Below are 17,581 nucleotides of genomic sequence, written 5' to 3'. Positions count from 1 at the left end.
CCCTAGTCCCTAGCCAGGCCTGACGAGGGGAAGAAGCAGAAGGACCTACCGGTAGTTGTCGTTGTCCTGGTGTTTGTCCCTGAGAGATGCGATGCTGGGTTTCTTGGAGAAGGAGATGCCCAAGTCAGAGTCATCCACCTCATCCCAGGTGTCTGCTGCCTTCACTGACGTCTGTCCCCACCGCCTCCTACCGTTCCGCAACCCTGACACGGTGTTCTCACACCTCGCTGGAGTGGCTTTCTGTTGGACAAGTTCCACATCAAATATTACATGATAATGATGTCATGTGTTATAGAAGACGCCAAATGAAATACCGTAACCATGTTTTTTTTTTTTTAATTGTATTATTATTTTTGACCCCTTTTTCTCCCCAATTTCGTAGTATCCAATTGTTAGTAGCTACTATCTTGTCTCATCGCTACAACTCCCGTACGGGCTCGGGAGAGACGAAGGTTGAAAGTCATGCGTCCTCCGATACACAACCAACCAAGCCGCTGCTTCTTTAACACAGCGCACATCCAACCCGGAAGCCAGCCGCACCAATGCGCCGGAGGAAACACCGTGCACCTGGCCACCTTGGCTAGCGTACACTGCGCCCAGCCCGCCACAGGAGTCGCTGGTGCGCGATGAGACAAGGACACCCCTACCGACCAAGCCCTCCCTAACCCGGGCGACGCTAGGCCAATTGTGCGTCGTCCCACGGCCCTCCCGGTCGCGGCCGGTTACGACAGAGCCTGGGCGCGAACCCAGGACTCTGATGGCACAGCTGGTGCTGCAGTACCGTAACCATGTTTGACTAGGACTGATTTTGGTGTCTCATTCATCTTTGAGGGGTCTACAATGTGGTTTTTAAAAATCTGTATTTTGTATTTTCAACTATCAAATATTTTACTGATTTACAGTTCATGTAAGGAAAATCAGACAATTGAAATAAATAAATGATGCCCTAATCTATGGATTTCACATGACTGGGAATACAGATATGCATCTGTTGTTCAGATACCTTAAAAAGGAAAGTAAGGCTGTGGATCAGAAAACCAGTCAGTATCTGGTGTGACCACCATTTGCCTCATGCAGCGCAACACATCTCCTTCACATAGAGTTGATCAGGCTGTTGGTTGTGGCCTGTGGAATGTTGTCCTACTCCTCTACAATGGCTGTGTGAAGTAGCTGGATATTGGGTGGGAACTGGAACACCCTGTCGTACACGTTGATCCAGAACATCCCAAACATGCTCAATGGGTGACATGTCTGGTGAGTTTACAGGCCATGTTTCTGAGACATTTTCATCTTCCAGGAATTGTCTACAGATCCTTGTGACATGGGGCTATGTATTATCATACCGTTATCATGCCGTGCAGTATCATGCTGAAACATGAGGTGATGGCGACACGACAATGGGCCTCAGGATCTCGTCATGGTGTCTCAAATTACCAGAAATTAAATGCAATTGTGTTCGTTGTCCGTAACTTATGTCTGCCCATACCATAACCCCACCGCCACCATGTGGCACTCTGTTCACAACATTAACATCAGCAAATCACTCACCCACATTACACCATAAACGTGGTCTGCGGTTGTGAGGCCGGTTGGACGTACTACCAAATTCTCTAAAACGACGTTGGAGACGGCTTATGGTAGTGAAATGCACATTTAATCATCTGGCAACAGCTCTGGTGTAGTCAGCATGCACACTCCCTCAAACCTTGAGACATCTGTGGCAGTATGTTGTGTGGCCTTTTGTCATCAGCGCAAGGTGCACCTGTGTGATGATCATACATTTGAATCAGCTTGTTGATATGCCACACCTGTCAGGTGGGTGGATTATCTTGGCAAAGGAGAAATGCTCACTAACAGGGATGGAAACAAATTTGTGCATTAAAATTTGAGAGAAATAAGATTTTTGTGCGTTATGAAACATTTCTGGGATCTTTTATTTCAGCTCATTAAACATGGGACCAACACTTCACATGTTGTGTTTATATTTTTGTTCAGTGTATAATAACCCCGTTTGAGAGGACATAAGTTGATAGACTGACAGTTTATAATGTTTAACAACACATGATCTCTTTACATTGACAGTGTGTTTCTATCGGATACAAGAAGCTATTGACTTTAAAGTATATGGGGTGGCAGCGTAGCCTAGTGGTTAGAGCGGTGGACTAGTTGCTAGTTCAAATCCCCGAGCTGTTCCGAGCTGTAACCCACTGTTCCTAAGCCATCATTGACAATAAGGATTTGTTCTTAACTGACTTGTCTAGTTAAATAAAGGTAAAAAATAAAATATCCCAGCCTATATTTTATTTAACCTTTATTTAACTAGACAAGTCAGTTAAGAACAAATCCTTATTGTCAATGATGGCTTAGGAACTAGGAATTTGAACTAGCAACCTTTCGGTTACTAGTCCACCGCTCTAACCACTAGGCTACATATACAATACATCACAGTATCCTCAACAGCACCCTCAAGGGTAGCACCATAGTGTAGACGGAGGACAGCTAGCTTCCGTCCTCCTCTGGGTATATTGACTTCAATACAAAACCTACGAGGCTCATGGTTTTCACCCCCTTGCAGTATGAACTGACATGTTGTCCATCCAATCAAAGTATCAGAGAATGAATCTAGTGCTGACTCTCTTATCCAGAGTTACTACAGTACTGAGTCATTTAACAGACTCTCTTATCCAGAGACACTACAGTACTGAGTGTCTCATTTAACAGACTCTCTTATCCAGAGACACTACAGTACTGAGTCATTTAACAGACTCTCTTATCCAGAGACACTACAGTACTGAGTCATCTCCACATAATCCATCGAGATAATACTGCTATATTGCTAGCTACACCACTGACCTGACCTGGGTGTTTGACCAGGCTGAGTGGGGATGGCTGGCTAAACCACAAACCTGTGTCTGGGTGTTTGACCAGGCTGAGTGGGGATGGCTGGCTAAACCACGAACCTGTGGCTGGGTGTTTGACCAGACTGAGTGGGGATGGCTGGCTAAACCACGAACCTGTGGCTGGGTGTTTGACCAGGCTGAGTGGGGATGGCTGGCTAAACCACAAACCTGTGGCTGGGTGTGTTTGACCAGGCTGAGTGGGGATGGCTGGTACTGGTGCTGGCTGTGTCCATCCCAGTCTGTGTTGTGTTGAGGCTGGTGGATCTGCTGGAGGGGCTGGTGGTGCTGAACCCTGCCCTGTCCCTGGGTTGGCTGGGGCTGGGTCTCTAAGATGGTCTGTAGGTCGGCCTTGCAGAGGGGGAGAGGTTTGGGCTCTGTAGAGGAGGCCTGCTGAGCTGCTGCGGTCCTGCTCTGGGCTTTGTGCTCCTCCAGGTACTGAGGTGGAGGACCCAACGCCTGGCCCACCTGGAAGTACAGGTACCTCAGAGCCTGGAACACAGTGAGAAACCAGCATATTAATCCTAATTGGAGGTTGGTCTCTTCTGGGGTTAGGGTTAACATGTATACCTGCATGGCAGTGGGTCTCTTCTGGGGATAGGGTTAACATGTATACCTGTATGGCAGTGGGTCTCTTCTGGGGGTTCCACTGCAGCATGTCCCTCATCAGAACCAGGGCCTCATTGGAGGCGTTGGGGACCAGCAAGCGCAGGCTGGTCGGGACACACTGGGGGAAACGAAAGTTCATTGAGGCTGCTAGGTTGTAGCCCTCGGGCCAGTCCATCTGGTAATGGGAAGATGAAGAAAGAAAGTTGAGTAAGCAACAACATCAGCACCAAGAAAAAACAGCAACAGTAACAGCAACAGGGCCTCCCGATTGGCGCAGCGGTCTAAGGCACTGAGGGAAGCCAGTTGAGGCGTCACTACAGCCTTGGATTCAATCCCAGGCTGTGTCGCAGCTGGCCGTGACCTGGAGAACCATGAGGCGGCGCACAATTGGCCTAGCATCGTCCGGGTTAGGGGAGGGTTTGTCCGGCAGGGATTTCCTTGTCTCATCGTGCTCTAGCGACTACTTGTGGTGGGCCGGGCACCTGCAAGCTGACTTTGGTCGTCAGTTGGACGGTGTTTTCTCCGACACACTTGTGCGGTTGGCTTCAGGGTCAAGAAGCAGTGTGGCTTGTCAGGGTTGTGTTTCAGAGGACGCATGGCTCTCGATGAGACAAGATCGTAACTAAAAATTAGACACCATGAAAATGGGGTAAAAAAAAATGCAGCAACAGTAACGACAGCAGCAACAGCAGTAGCATTAACAACAGCAACAACAACAGTAACAGCAACAACAGTAACATCAACAGTAACATCAACAACAGCAACAGCAATAGTAACAGCAGAAACAGCAACAACAGCAACAACAGTAACAGTAACAGTAACAGCAACAACAGTAATAGTAACAACAGTAACAACAGCAACAGTAACAGCAATAGTAACAGCAGAAACAGCAACAGCAACAGTAACAACAGTAACAGTAACAGTAACAGCAACAACAGTAACAGCAACAACAGTAACAGCAGCAACAATAACAGCAGCAACAGTAACAGTAACAGCAACAACAGTAGCAGTAACAACAGTAGCAGTAACAACAGTAACAGTAACAGCAGCAACAGTAACAGTAACAGTAACAGCAACAACAGTAACAGTAACAGCAACAGTAACAGCAGCAACAGTAACAGTAACAGTAACAACAGTAACAGCAGTAACTGTAACAGTAACAACAGTAACAACAGTAACAGTAACAGCAACAACAGTAACAACAGCAACAGTAACAGTAACAGCAACAGTAACAGTAACAGCAGTAACAGCAGCAACAGTAACAGTAACAACAGTAACAACAGTAACAGTAACACCAGTAACAACAGTAACAGTAACAGCAACAACAGTAACAGCAACAACAGTAACAGCAGCAACAGTAACAGCAACAGTAACAGTAACAGTAACAACAGTAACAACAGTAACAGTAACAGTAACAGTAACAACAGTAACAGCAGCAGCAACAGTAACAGCAGTAACAGCAGTAACAGTAACAGCAACAACAGTAACAGCAGTAACAACAGTAACAGTAACAGTAGCAGCAGCAGTAACAACAGTAACAGTAACAACAGTAACAGTAACAGTAGCAGCAGCAGTAACAACAGTAACAGTAACAACAGTAACAGTAACAGTAGCAGCAGCAGTAACAACAGTAACAGTAACAACAGTAACAGCAGTAACAACAGTAACAGCAGTAACAACAGTAACAGCAACAACAGCAACAGTAACAGCAGTAACAACAGTAACAGCAACAACAGTAACAGCAGTAACAACAGTAAAGCAACAGTAACAGTAACAGTAACAACAGCAACAACAGTAACAGCAACAGTAACAGTAACAGCAACAACAGTAACAGCAGTAACAACAGTAACAACAGTAGTAACAGTAACAACAGTAACAGTAACAACAGTAACAGTAACAACAGTAACAACAGTAGTAACAGCAACAACAGTAACAGTAACAACAGTAACAGTAACAACAGTAACAGTAACAACAGTAACAGTAACAACAGCAACAGTAACAGCAGTAACAACAGTAACAGCAACAGCAGTAACAGTAACAACAGTAACAGCAGTAACAACAGTAACAACAGTAGTAACAGTAACAACAGTAACAGTAACAACAGCAACAGTAACAGCAGTAACAACAGTAACAGCAACAGCAGTAACAGCAACAACAGTAACAGTAACAACAGTAACAGTAACAACAGTAACAACAGTAGTAACAGTAACAACAGTAACAACAGTAGTAACAGTAACAACAGTAACAGCAGTAACAACAGTAACAGCAACAGCAGTAACAGCAACAACAGTAACAGTAACAGCAGTAACAAAAGTAACAGCAACAACAGTAACAGTAACAACAGTAACAGTAACAACAGTAACAACAGTAACAACAGTAACAGTAACAACAGTAACAACAACAACAGTAACAGTAACAACAGTAACAACAGTAACAGCAACAACAGTAACAGCAGTAACAACAGTAACAGCAGTAACAACAGTAACAGCAACAACAGTAACAGTAACAGTAACAGCAGTAACAACAGTAACAGCAACAACAGTAACAGTAACAGCAGTAACAGTAACAGCAGCAACAGTAACAGTAACAGCAGTAACAGCAACAGTAACAGCAGTAACAGCAACAGTAACAGCAGCAACAGTAACAGTAACAGTAACAGCAGCAACAGCAACAGTATCAGTAACAGTAACAGCAGCAACAGTAACAGTAACAGTAACAGCAACAGTAGCAGTAACAACAGTAACAGTAACAGTAACAGCAGCAACAGCAACAGTAACAGTAACAACAGTAACAGTAACAGCAGTAACAACAGTAACAGTAACAGTAACAGCAGCAACAACAACAGTAACAGTAACAACAGTAACAGTAACAACAGTAACAGTAACAGTAACAGCAGTAACAGTAACAGCAGCAGCAACAGTAACAGCAGCAACAGTAACAGCAGCAACAACAGCAACAGTAACAGTAGCAGCAGCAGCAGCAGCAACAGCAGTAACAGTAACAGCAGTAACAGTAACAGCAGTAACAGTAACAGCAGTAACAACAGTAACAGTAACAACAGTAACAGTAACAGTAACAACAGTAACAGTAACAGTAACAGCAGTAACAGTAACAGCAGCAGCAACAGTAACAGCAGCAACAGTAACAGCAGCAACAACAGCAACAGTAACAGTAGCAGCAGCAGCAGCAGCAACAGCAGTAACAGTAACAGCAGTAACAGTAACAGCAGTAACAGTAACAGTAACAACAGTAACAGTAACAGTAACAGCAGCAACAGTAACAGCAGCAACAGTAACAGCAGTAACAACAGCAACAGTAACAGTAGCAGCAGCAGCAGCAGCAACAGCAGTAACAGTAACAGCAGTAACAGTAACAGCAGTAACAGTAACAGCAGTAACAGTAACAGCAGTAACAGTAACAGCAGTAACAGTAACAGCAGCAGCAACAGTAACAGCAGTAACAGTAACAACAGTAACAGTAACAGCAGTAACAGTAACAGCAGTAACAGTAACAGCAGTAACAGTAACAGCAGTAACAGTAACAGCAGTAACAGTAACAGCAGTAACAGTAACAGCAGTAACAGCAACAGCAGTAACAGTAACAGCAGCAACAGTAACAGCAGTAACAGTAACAGCAGTAACAGTAACAGCAGTAACAGCAACAGCAGTAACAGTAACAGCAGCAACAGTAACAGCAGTAACAGTAACAGCAGTAACAGTAACAGCAGTAACAGTAACAGCAGTAACAGTAACAGCAGTAACAGTAACAGCAGTAACAGTAACAGCAGTAACAGTAACAGCAGTAACAGTAACAGCAGCAGCAATAGTAACAGCAGTAACAGTAACAGCAGCAGCAGCAATAGTAACAGCAGTAACAGCAGCAGCAGCAATAGTAACAGCAGTAACAGTAACAGCAGTAACAGTAACAGCAGCAACAGTAACAACAGTAACAACAGTAACAACAGTAACAACAGTAACAACAGTAACAACAGTAACAGCAGCAGCAGCAATAGTAACAGCAGTAACAGTAACAGCAGTAACAGTAACAGCAGCAACAGTAACAACAGTAACAGTAACAGCAGCAGCAACAGTAACAGCAGCAACAGTAACAGCAGTAACAGTAACAGCAGCAGCAACAGTAACAGCAGCAACAGTAACAGCAGCAACAGTAACAGCAGCAGCAACAGTAACAGCAGCAGCAACAGTAACAGTAACAGCAGCAACAATAGTATCAGCAGAAACAGCAACTACAACATCAGTAACAGCAACAGCAACATTAATAACAGCTACAACAGTAACAGTGTGTGTGTGTGTGTGTGTGTGTGTGTGTACACATGTATGACTGAATATTCTTGCCCACCTTCTTCATGGTGCCCAGCACCTGGCAGATCTTGAAGATCTCGTCTACCTCGCTGTTTCCAGGAAACAGAGGTCTGAGTGTGTAGAGCTCTGCCATGATGCAGCCCACTGCCCAGATGTCTATCGGAGAGCTATAGGACTGGGACCTCAGGAGAACCTCAGGGGCGCGGTACCTGGGGACGGGAGGAGACAGGAGGATCTGTCAGACTATAGAGCCGAGACAGAATTGTGTCGAGGCACAGAGATCTGGGAAGAGTACCAACATATTTCTGCAGCATATAAGGGCCCCAAGAACACAGTGGCCTCCATCATTCTTAAATGGAAGACGTTTGGAACCACCAAGCTGGTCACCTGGCCAAACTGACCAATCGGGGGAAAAGGGCCTTGGTCAGGGAAGTGACCAAGAACCTGATGGTCACTCTGACAGAGCTCCAGAGTTCCTCTGTGGAGATGGGAGAACCTTCCAGAAGGACAACCATCTCTGCAGCACTCCACCAATCAGGCCTTTATGATAGAGTGGCCAGACGGAAGCCACTCCTCAGTAAAAGGCACATGACAGCCCGCTTGGAGTTTGCCAATAGGCACCTAAAGGACTATCAGATCATGAGAAACAAGATTTTCTGGTCTGATGAAACCAAGATTGAACTCTTTGGCCTGAATGCCAAGCATCACGTCTGGAGGAAACCTGGCACCATCCCGACAGTGAAGCATGGTGGTGGCAGCATCACGCTGTGGGGATGTTTTTCAGCGGCAGGGACTGGGAGACTAGTCAGGATCGAGGGAAAGATGAACGGAGCAAAGTACAGAGAGATCCTTGATGAAAACCTGCATCAGAGCGCTCAGGACCTCAGACTGGGGCGAAGGTTCACCTTACAACAAGACAATGACCCTAAGCACAGCCAAGAAAATGCAGGAGTGGCTTCGGGACTGAATGTCCTTGAGTGGCCCAGCCAGAGCCCGGACTTGCTTTGTCATTATGGAGTATTGTGTGTCGAATTTTAGAATAAGGTTGTAACGTAACAAAATGTGTAAAAAGTCGAGGGGTCTGAATATTCTGCACACACACACACACACACACACACACACACACACTATTCCTGTCCTGTGTCTTGAAGGGATTAACCTGCGATGCGTCAGAATCATTTAATCCCTGAGCTCTAAATCACATGCCAGATGACATGACCAAAGCATGTTACAACGGCTTTATAAACAGGCAACAGTATAGACCACGTAGACTCAGCCCCACCTCACGTGCTGCAGAGATCTGCCTTTGTCAGTCAGGCTTTAAACTCACTAAGTAAACCACTTGAAGGTCAGAGGTTCACCACGTGTATCTGAACTAACAGCACACGCTCTGAAATTATCTCTGCTGCTATTTGATGTGGTTTTGTTTCTCATGTGATCTTCTTATTGTATTTTATTTATCGTTATAATTATTATCCAAAAATAATTTTTTAAAAAGAGGGGAAAAGTTCACCAGAAATATACTGGCGTAGCTGACAACTCAGAACCCACTGTTACAGTACGTGCTATACAGTACCAGTCAAACGTTTGGACACACCTACTCATTCCAGGGTTCTTTTTAGTTTTTTACTATTTTCTACATTGTTGAATAATAGTGAAGACATCAAAACTATGAAATAACACATATGGAATCATGTAGTAACCAAAAAAGTGTTAAACAAATTAAAAATGTATTTTATATTTGAGTTTCTTCAAAGTAGCCACCTTTTGCCTTGATAACAGTTTTGCACACTCTTGGCATTCTCTCAACCAGCTTCATGAGGTAGTCACCTGGAATTCATGTAAATTAACAGGTGTGCCTTGTTAAAAGTGAATTTGTGTAATGTATTTCCTTCTTAATGTGTTTGAGCCAATCAGTTGTGTTGTGACAAGGTAGGGGGGTATACAGAATATAGCCCTATTTGGTAAAAGACCGAATCCATATTATGGCAAGAACAGTTCATATAAGCTAAGAGAAACGACAGTCCATTACTTTAAGGTCAGTCAATCCGGAAAATTTCAAGAACTGTGAAAGTTTCTTCAAGTGCAGTCGCAAAAACCATCAAGTGCTATGATGAAACTGGCTCTCATGAGGACCGCCACAGGAAAGGAAGACCCAGAGTTACTTTGATAAAATTAACTTTCTACCACTACTAAAGGACACCAATAATAAGAAGAAACTTGCTTGGGCCCAGAATCACGAGCAATGGACATTAGACCAGTGTAAATCTGTCCTTTGGTCTTATGAGTCCAAAAGTGAGATTTTTGGTTCCAACCGCCGTGTCTTTGTGAGACGCAGAGGTGAACAAATGATCTCTGCATGTGTGGTTCCCACGTGAAGCACGGAGGAGGTGTAATGGTGTGGGGGTGCTTTGCTGTTGACACTGTCTGATTTATTTAGAAATCAAGGAACACTGAACCAGCATGGCTACTACAGCCTTCTGCAGCAATATGCCATCCCACCTGGTTTGGGCATAGTGGGACTATAATTTTTTTTTTCAACAGGACAATTATCCAAAACACACCTCCAGGCTGTTTAAGGGCTATTTGACCAAGAAGGAGAGTGATGGAGTGCTGCATCAGATGACCTGACCTCCACAATCACCCGACCTCAACCCAGTTGAGATGGTTTGGGGTGAGTTGGACAGCAGAGGGAAGGAAAAGCAGCCAAGAATTGCTCAGCATACGTGGGAACTCCTTCAAGACTGTTGGAAAAGCATTCCTCATGAAACTGGTTGAGCGAATACCAAGAGTGTGCAAAGCTGTCATCAAGGCAAAGGGTGGCTACTTTGAAGAATCTCAAATATATTTGGATTTGTTTAACACTTATTTGGTTACTACATGATTCCATGTGTTATTTCATAGTTTTGATGTCTTCACAATTATTCTACAATGTAGAAAATAGTTTTTAAAAAATAAAGAAAACCCTAGATCAGGTGTCCAAACTTTTGACTGGTGTGCAAATCAAACATCTTACCATCTAGTTGAGACGTATTCAGTGTAGGGAGGCTGGGAGCGTATCTCTCTGGCCAACCCAAAGTCAGCTATCTTCACCAACTCTGGACCCATACAGAGCAGGTTCTCTGGTTTAATGTCACGGTGGAAGTAACCTGGAGAGACGGAGCAGGTTCTCTGGTTTAATGTCACGGTGGCAGTAACCTGGAGAGACGGAGCAGGTTCTCTGGTTTAATGTCACGGTGGCAGTAACCTGGGGAGACGGAGCAGGTTCTCTGGTTTAATGTCACGGTGGAAGTAACCTGGGGAGACGGAGCAGGTTCTCTGGTTTAATGTCACGGTAGCAGTAACCTGGGGGGACGGAGCAGGTTCTCTGGTTTAATGTCACGGTGGAAGTAACCTGGGGAGACGGAGCAGGTTCTCTGGTTTAATGTCACGGTGGAAGAAACCTGGGGAGACGGAGCAGGTTCTCTGGTTTAATGTCACGGTGGCAGTAACCTGGGGGGACGGAGCAGGTTCTCTGGTTTAATGTCACGGTGGCAGTAACCTGGGGGGACGGAGCAGGTTCTCTGGTTTAATGTCACGGTGGCAGTAACCTGGGGAGACGGAGCAGGTTCTCTGGTTTAATGTTACGGTGGAAGTAACTTGGGGTGACAGAACGTATTGACACACTTTTATCATAAGAGCATTTGATGAGAGGGAACTGTTGAATATCAATCACTGCTTCCCAATTCAGTTAAATCCCATTCTATCCAAAGTGTGCACTTTTTCTTACACGAATCCAATGCCTTCAAATGGAGTGAACGAACAAGTGCACACTTCGGGGTAAAGGGGGATAATCAGAGGTGCTGTTCAATTATCTCAAGATCATAAAGACTCTACAACCCACCAGACACACTGAAGACGAACTTTAAAGTTACAGGAGGGAAAATGGGAGAGAAGAAGACTCTTACCATGTTTTATGTACAAACGCTAAGCCAGTCAGAACTTGGAAAATTATGTTTCTTATTTCATTCTCAGAAAACATCCTGTCTTCTCCGACAACGAGGAGGAGGAGGAAGGAGAGAAGAGGATAGACAGATAAGGAAAATAACGCAGAGAAAACTGTGTCCTCCCCGACGGAGAATGATACCAACAGCCACGGCCATGACGGATTGACTGAATTAAGAGAAACGGAGGTGCTCTCGTGAAAACCTGGAATATAGTCTGCGGTCCCTGGCCTGGTGGACGTTATCAACAGTGGAGTAGTCATATTTATTTCATTTAACCTTTATTTTATTCCCATTGACAGTAAGGCTTATTTTTCAAAGTGAGCCGTGCATGAACACAACTTATAAAAATGCACAAGATTCAAACATGAAAACGTAATAGAATACTACAAGCAATTTAAGAATAATCCCAATCCTCAATACGAAGGTCCTCCATCAACAACTTGAACTTCCCTGGGGGCACCATATACGATGCAGAAACACTCAAAGCAGATGAACCTAACTCAGTGGAGATTAAAGGGACCTCCAGAGTTAGTCATCCCTGTGGGTCTGGTGACTCGTATGTCTATAATTTAACAATGAAGTAAAGTATGGTGGAAGTTTGCACACGAGGGCTTTATAAACAAAAAGAGAGCAATGCATTATCCATATTTATCCGTTAGCCATATCTAGCCCATACCCATATCTACCTATACCCATACCATGCCCATATCTAGCCCATACCCTGCCCAAATCTATATCTAGCCCATACCCATACCATGCCCATATCTAGCCCATACCATGCCCATATCTGGCACATACCCATACTAAGCCCATATATAGTCCATACCCATACCAAGCCCATATCTAGCCCATACCAAGCCCATATCTAGCTCATACCAAGCCCATATCTAGCTCATACCCATATCTAGCCCATACCCATACCAAGCCCATATCTAGTCCATACCCATACCAAGCCCATATCTAGCCCATACCAAGCCCACACCTATACCAAGCCCAACCCCCATATCTAGCCCATACCAGGACCCATATCTAGGGCACACCCATATCTAGCCCATAACCATATATAGCCCATATCTTGGCCATAACCATACCAAGCACATAACCATACCAAGCACATAACCATATCTATCCCATATCTCGCCCATATCCATATCTCACCCATATCTAGCCCATACCCATATCTAGTCCATGTCTGGCACGTAACCATATCGATATCTGGCCCATATCCATATCTAGCCCATACCCATATCTAGCCCATGCCCATACCAAGCCCATGCCCAAGCCCATACCATGCCCACATCTAGCCCATACCATGCCCATATCTGGCCCATTCCATTACCAAGCCCATATCTAGCCCAAACCCATATCTAGCCCATACCGGGAGCCATATCTAGCCCTTATCCATACCAAGCCCATATCTAGCGCACACCCATATCCAGCCCATATCTAGCCCATAACCATATCTAGCCCATATCTCGCCCAGACCCATATCTCGCCCATATCTAGCCCATACCCATATCTAGCTCATAACCATATGTAACCCATATATATCCCATACCCATACCTCGCCCATATCCATATCTAGCCCATACCAGGCCCATATCTAGCCCATACCCATACCAAGCCCATATCTAGCCTATGCCCATAACAAGCCCATACCCATACCATACCATTCCCACATCTAGCCCATACCAATATCTAGCCCATACTATGCCCAAATCTAGCCCATACCTAGCCCATACCATGCCCATATCCATATCTAGCCCATACCCATACCATATCTAGCCCATACCAAGCCCATATCTAGCCCAAACCAAGCCCAAACCCAGCCAATATCTAGCTCATATCTAGCCCCTACCCATATCTAGCCCATACCCATATCTAGCCCATACCCATATCTAGCCCATACCCATATCTAGCCCATACCAAGCCCATACCCATACCAAGCCCATATCTAGCCTACCAAGAACCCTTCTATATTTGAAGGGTTCTTTCTAGAACACTATATGAACGGTTCAACCAACCTTAGCCTTTAAATTGTAACTCTTTATGACAATACATTACATCACAAGGCCTTTCGTTGAGGGCCTAGTTTATACCCTAACACAGTGGAGTTAGGAAACTCCTGGTTTACAGGCCACATCAGGCCTGCAAGTCACATTATACTGGCCTGCAAAGTGATGTGTAATTCCTTTTGGAATCCAGACGATGAGGATATCCAACAATTGCATTCAGAATGACTGCCAGGGTAGGTGAGATTCACCAATGAGTCTACCTTTCCTAAATCATCTAAACTGGAACAACCATCTCAGTGACGGGAGCAATAAGTCCAACTACTAACAGTTTGGATTTGTTAAGAACAATGTCTGTTATTTATCTTTGTGTAGCATAAGATTAATCAACCAATCAATGTACTTCACATGACATACACAGATATTGAAACAAACCATTCTGAAAATCAAACTGCAGTAGATCCTGCTGGAAAATATGATAATGATTTGCGTGAGTTTTCAGTGTTTTAACCTACACAGAGTCAAAATGACAATCACACTCACACTGTGGTTCTTTTCCAATTTGCTGTGTACCATAAAATAGACTACTGGTTCACTCATACTCCATTCTAATCTCCTACTCTCTGCAACCACAAAATAACAAAAAATACTAATTTTAAATAAATAAATCATGGCAAAGATATCAACTATGTAAAATGATTAAGGCAATACCAGATACAGTTCAAGTCAGAAGTTTACATACACTTAGGTTGGAGTCATTAAAACTTGTTTTTCAACAACTACACAAATGTCTTGTTAACAAACTATAGTGTTGGATAGTCGGTTAAGACATCTACTTTGTGCATGACACAAGTCATTTTTACAACAATTGTTTACAGACAGATTATTTCACTGTATCACAATTCCACTGAGTCAGAAGTTTACATACACTAAGTTGACTGTGCCTTTAAACAGCTTGAAAATTCCAGAAAATGATGTCATGGCTTTAGAAGCTTCTGATAGGCTAACTGACATAATTTGAGTCATTCGGAGGTGTACCTGTGGATGTATTTCAAGGCCTACCTTCAAACTCAGTGCCTCTTCGCCTGACATCATGGGGAAATCAAAAGAAATCAGCCAAGAACTCAGAAAAAACGGTCTGGTTCGTCTTTGGGAGCCATTTCCAAACGCCTGAAGGTACTACGTTTATCGGTACAAACAATAGTACGCAAGTATAAACACCATGGGACCACACAGCCATCATACAGCTCAGGAAGGAGACGCGTTCTGTCTCCTAGAGATGAATGTACTTTGTACGAAAAGTGCAAATCAATCCCAGAACAACAGCAATGGACCTTGTGAAGATGCTGGAGGAAACAGGTACAAAAGTATCTATATCCACAGTAAAATGAGTCCTATATCGACATAACCTGAAAGGCCGCTCAGCAAGGAAGAAGCCACTGCTCCAAAACCGACATAAAAAAGCCAGACTACGGTTTGCACATGGGGACAAAGATCGTACTTTTTGGAGAAATGTCCTCTGGTCTGATGAAACAAAAATACAACTGTTTGGACATAATGACCATCTTTATGTTTGGAGGAAAAAGGGGGAGGCTTGCAAGCCGAAGAACACCATCCCAACCATGAAGCACGGGGGTGGCAGCATCATGTTGTGGGGGTGCATTGCTGCAGGAGAGACTGGTGCACTTCACAAAATAGATGGCTTCATGAGGAACAAAAATCATGTGGATATTTTGAAGCAACATCTCAAGACATCAGGCAGGAAGTTAAAGCTTGGTCGCAAATGGGTCTTCCAAATTGACAATGACCCCATGCATACCTCCAAAGTTGTGGCAAAATGGCTTAAGGACCACAAAGTCAAGGTATTGGAGTGGCCATCACAAAGCCCTGACCTCAATCCCATAGAAAATTTGTGGGCAGAACTGAAAAAGCGTGTGCGAGCAAGGAGGCCTACAAACCTGACTCAGTTACACCAGCTGTGTCAGGAGGAATGGGCAAAAATTCACCCAACTTATCGTGGGAAGCTTGTGGAAGGCTACCCGAAACGTTTGACCCAAGTTAAACACGTTAAAAAAGGCAATGCTACCATATACTAATTGAGTGTATGTAAACTTCTGACCCCTGAGAATGTGATGAAAGAAATACATGCTGAAATAAATAATTAATAATAATAATAATAATAATAATAATAATAATAAATCATTCTCTCTACTATTATTCTGACATTTCACATTCTTAAAATAAAATGGTGATCCTAACTGACCTAAGACAGGGATTTTTTACTAGGATTAAATGTCAGGAATTGCGAAAAACTGAGTTTAAATGTATTTGGCTAAGGTGTATGTAAACTTCCGACTTCAACTGTACACGAACAAATATTCCCATGTAGGTACACTTTAAAACACTCACACCTTTCTTTTAAAAACTGATCGGATGACTCAACTGATGTTATAGTTTAAACATGGACGTAAACACTAATGCTCAAATTCATGAAAAAAAAAAAAAAACATTTTCTCCCAGAAATGATTCTTAGGATGATATTAAACCCTTTGCCTTACAAAGATCACTTGTCTTCCAAAAATAGTTATTCTTCCGTAGAACCCGATCGCTCCTCAAAGAACCCCTTTGTTGCAACTTTGTTTCTCTCGCTAAGAGTGTAGCCAACCAATACATGGTGTATTGCTTGAATAGTTATGAACAGCATTCCTTTCAAAGATAATTTTGACAGGTGGATAATATTGTATGTGACTACGGGGTTGTGCAAGCGTTCAGAATCGACAACGAGTAGGCTATGCATTGTGATCATATTGTAGCGAAGGGAGAGGCAGGGACGCAAGCCCAGGTCGCTGGATTGAAAAGGAAAACACCCTACACATCGCGCCAATAGGGTTAACCCACTCGGTGGGAATTTTAACATGGAATATCCAGGATCCCTACAATATTCAGTCTCAGTGTCTCTTGTACCTTCAGTGAGAGGTCTCTAGCTGGGTTGGGGAACCTACCATGTTTATGGATAAAGGAGAGTCCCTGTAATATCTGAAACAGCATGTTCCTGATCACTGACTCAGGGAACAATCTCTGTCTGGAAAGATGAACATCAGTACATTCACATTTTAGTCATTTAGCAGATGCTCTTATCCAGAGCGACATACAGTCAGTGTATTCGGGTTAACCGAGCTAGGTAAGACAACCACATATCACAATCCTTGTAAGTAAAACTTTCCTCAATACATGACGACTCAATCTGATCATACATTCATAGGAACGCTCACAGATAAAAGGTCTCATTTCAACAACGACAGATCAATTTACATCCATCTGAACTGTCCAATCAGTAACATACTATCAACAAACTACTATTTCCTGAAAAATAACTAGTAACAAACTACAATTAAACAATTAATAGTTTCTCATTATTTGATTGATAATATTGATGATTGATTGATCCTACCTGTCCTTCATCAGCTGGTAGAGGTTTTCCTTCATGTACTCAAAGACAAAGTAGAGGTGGTCATTCTCTCGGATCACCTCCTTCAGCTTCACTACGTTGGCATGGCTCAACTTCTTCAGAGACTGGAAACGTAAAACATACACATTGCTTTGTATGGAGTGACATTAGCTAATGTACAATGCATGTCTACTCGTACGTCAAATGAGAAAGGTGGGTAAATGTCAGAAACACAGAACTAAAATCTGGAGTAATTACGTCAGATTATACATTTTATAGTATGTTACGTAGAGTTTGTGCAGGAGAG

General features: G+C 43.5%; 1 pseudogene across 1 annotated transcript in view; it reads right to left on the bottom strand.

Annotated features, from left to right (window-relative positions):
• Positions 1-17,581, bottom strand: part of LOC110508257 (serine/threonine-protein kinase MAK-like) — a 50,573-nt pseudogene that overhangs the window by 15,257 nt on the left and 17,735 nt on the right. The window contains exons 4-11 of the transcript XR_016492982.1: positions 17,278-17,399; positions 16,448-16,449; positions 11,776-11,857; positions 10,845-10,997; positions 7,866-8,037; positions 3,514-3,681; positions 3,069-3,389; positions 50-240 (exon numbers count right to left, since the gene is read on the bottom strand). The product of XR_016492982.1 is annotated as a serine/threonine-protein kinase MAK-like (transcript). The remainder of the gene's footprint in view (positions 1-49; positions 241-3,068; positions 3,390-3,513; positions 3,682-7,865; positions 8,038-10,844; positions 10,998-11,775; positions 11,858-16,447; positions 16,450-17,277; positions 17,400-17,581) is intronic.

This window comes from Oncorhynchus mykiss, chromosome 28 (genome assembly GCF_057628025.1).
Source record: "Oncorhynchus mykiss isolate SJ-2025 chromosome 28, ASM5762802v1, whole genome shotgun sequence".
NCBI lineage: Eukaryota > Metazoa > Chordata > Actinopteri > Salmoniformes > Salmonidae > Oncorhynchus > Oncorhynchus mykiss.
This window is presented reverse-complemented; position numbering and strand designations above follow the sequence as displayed.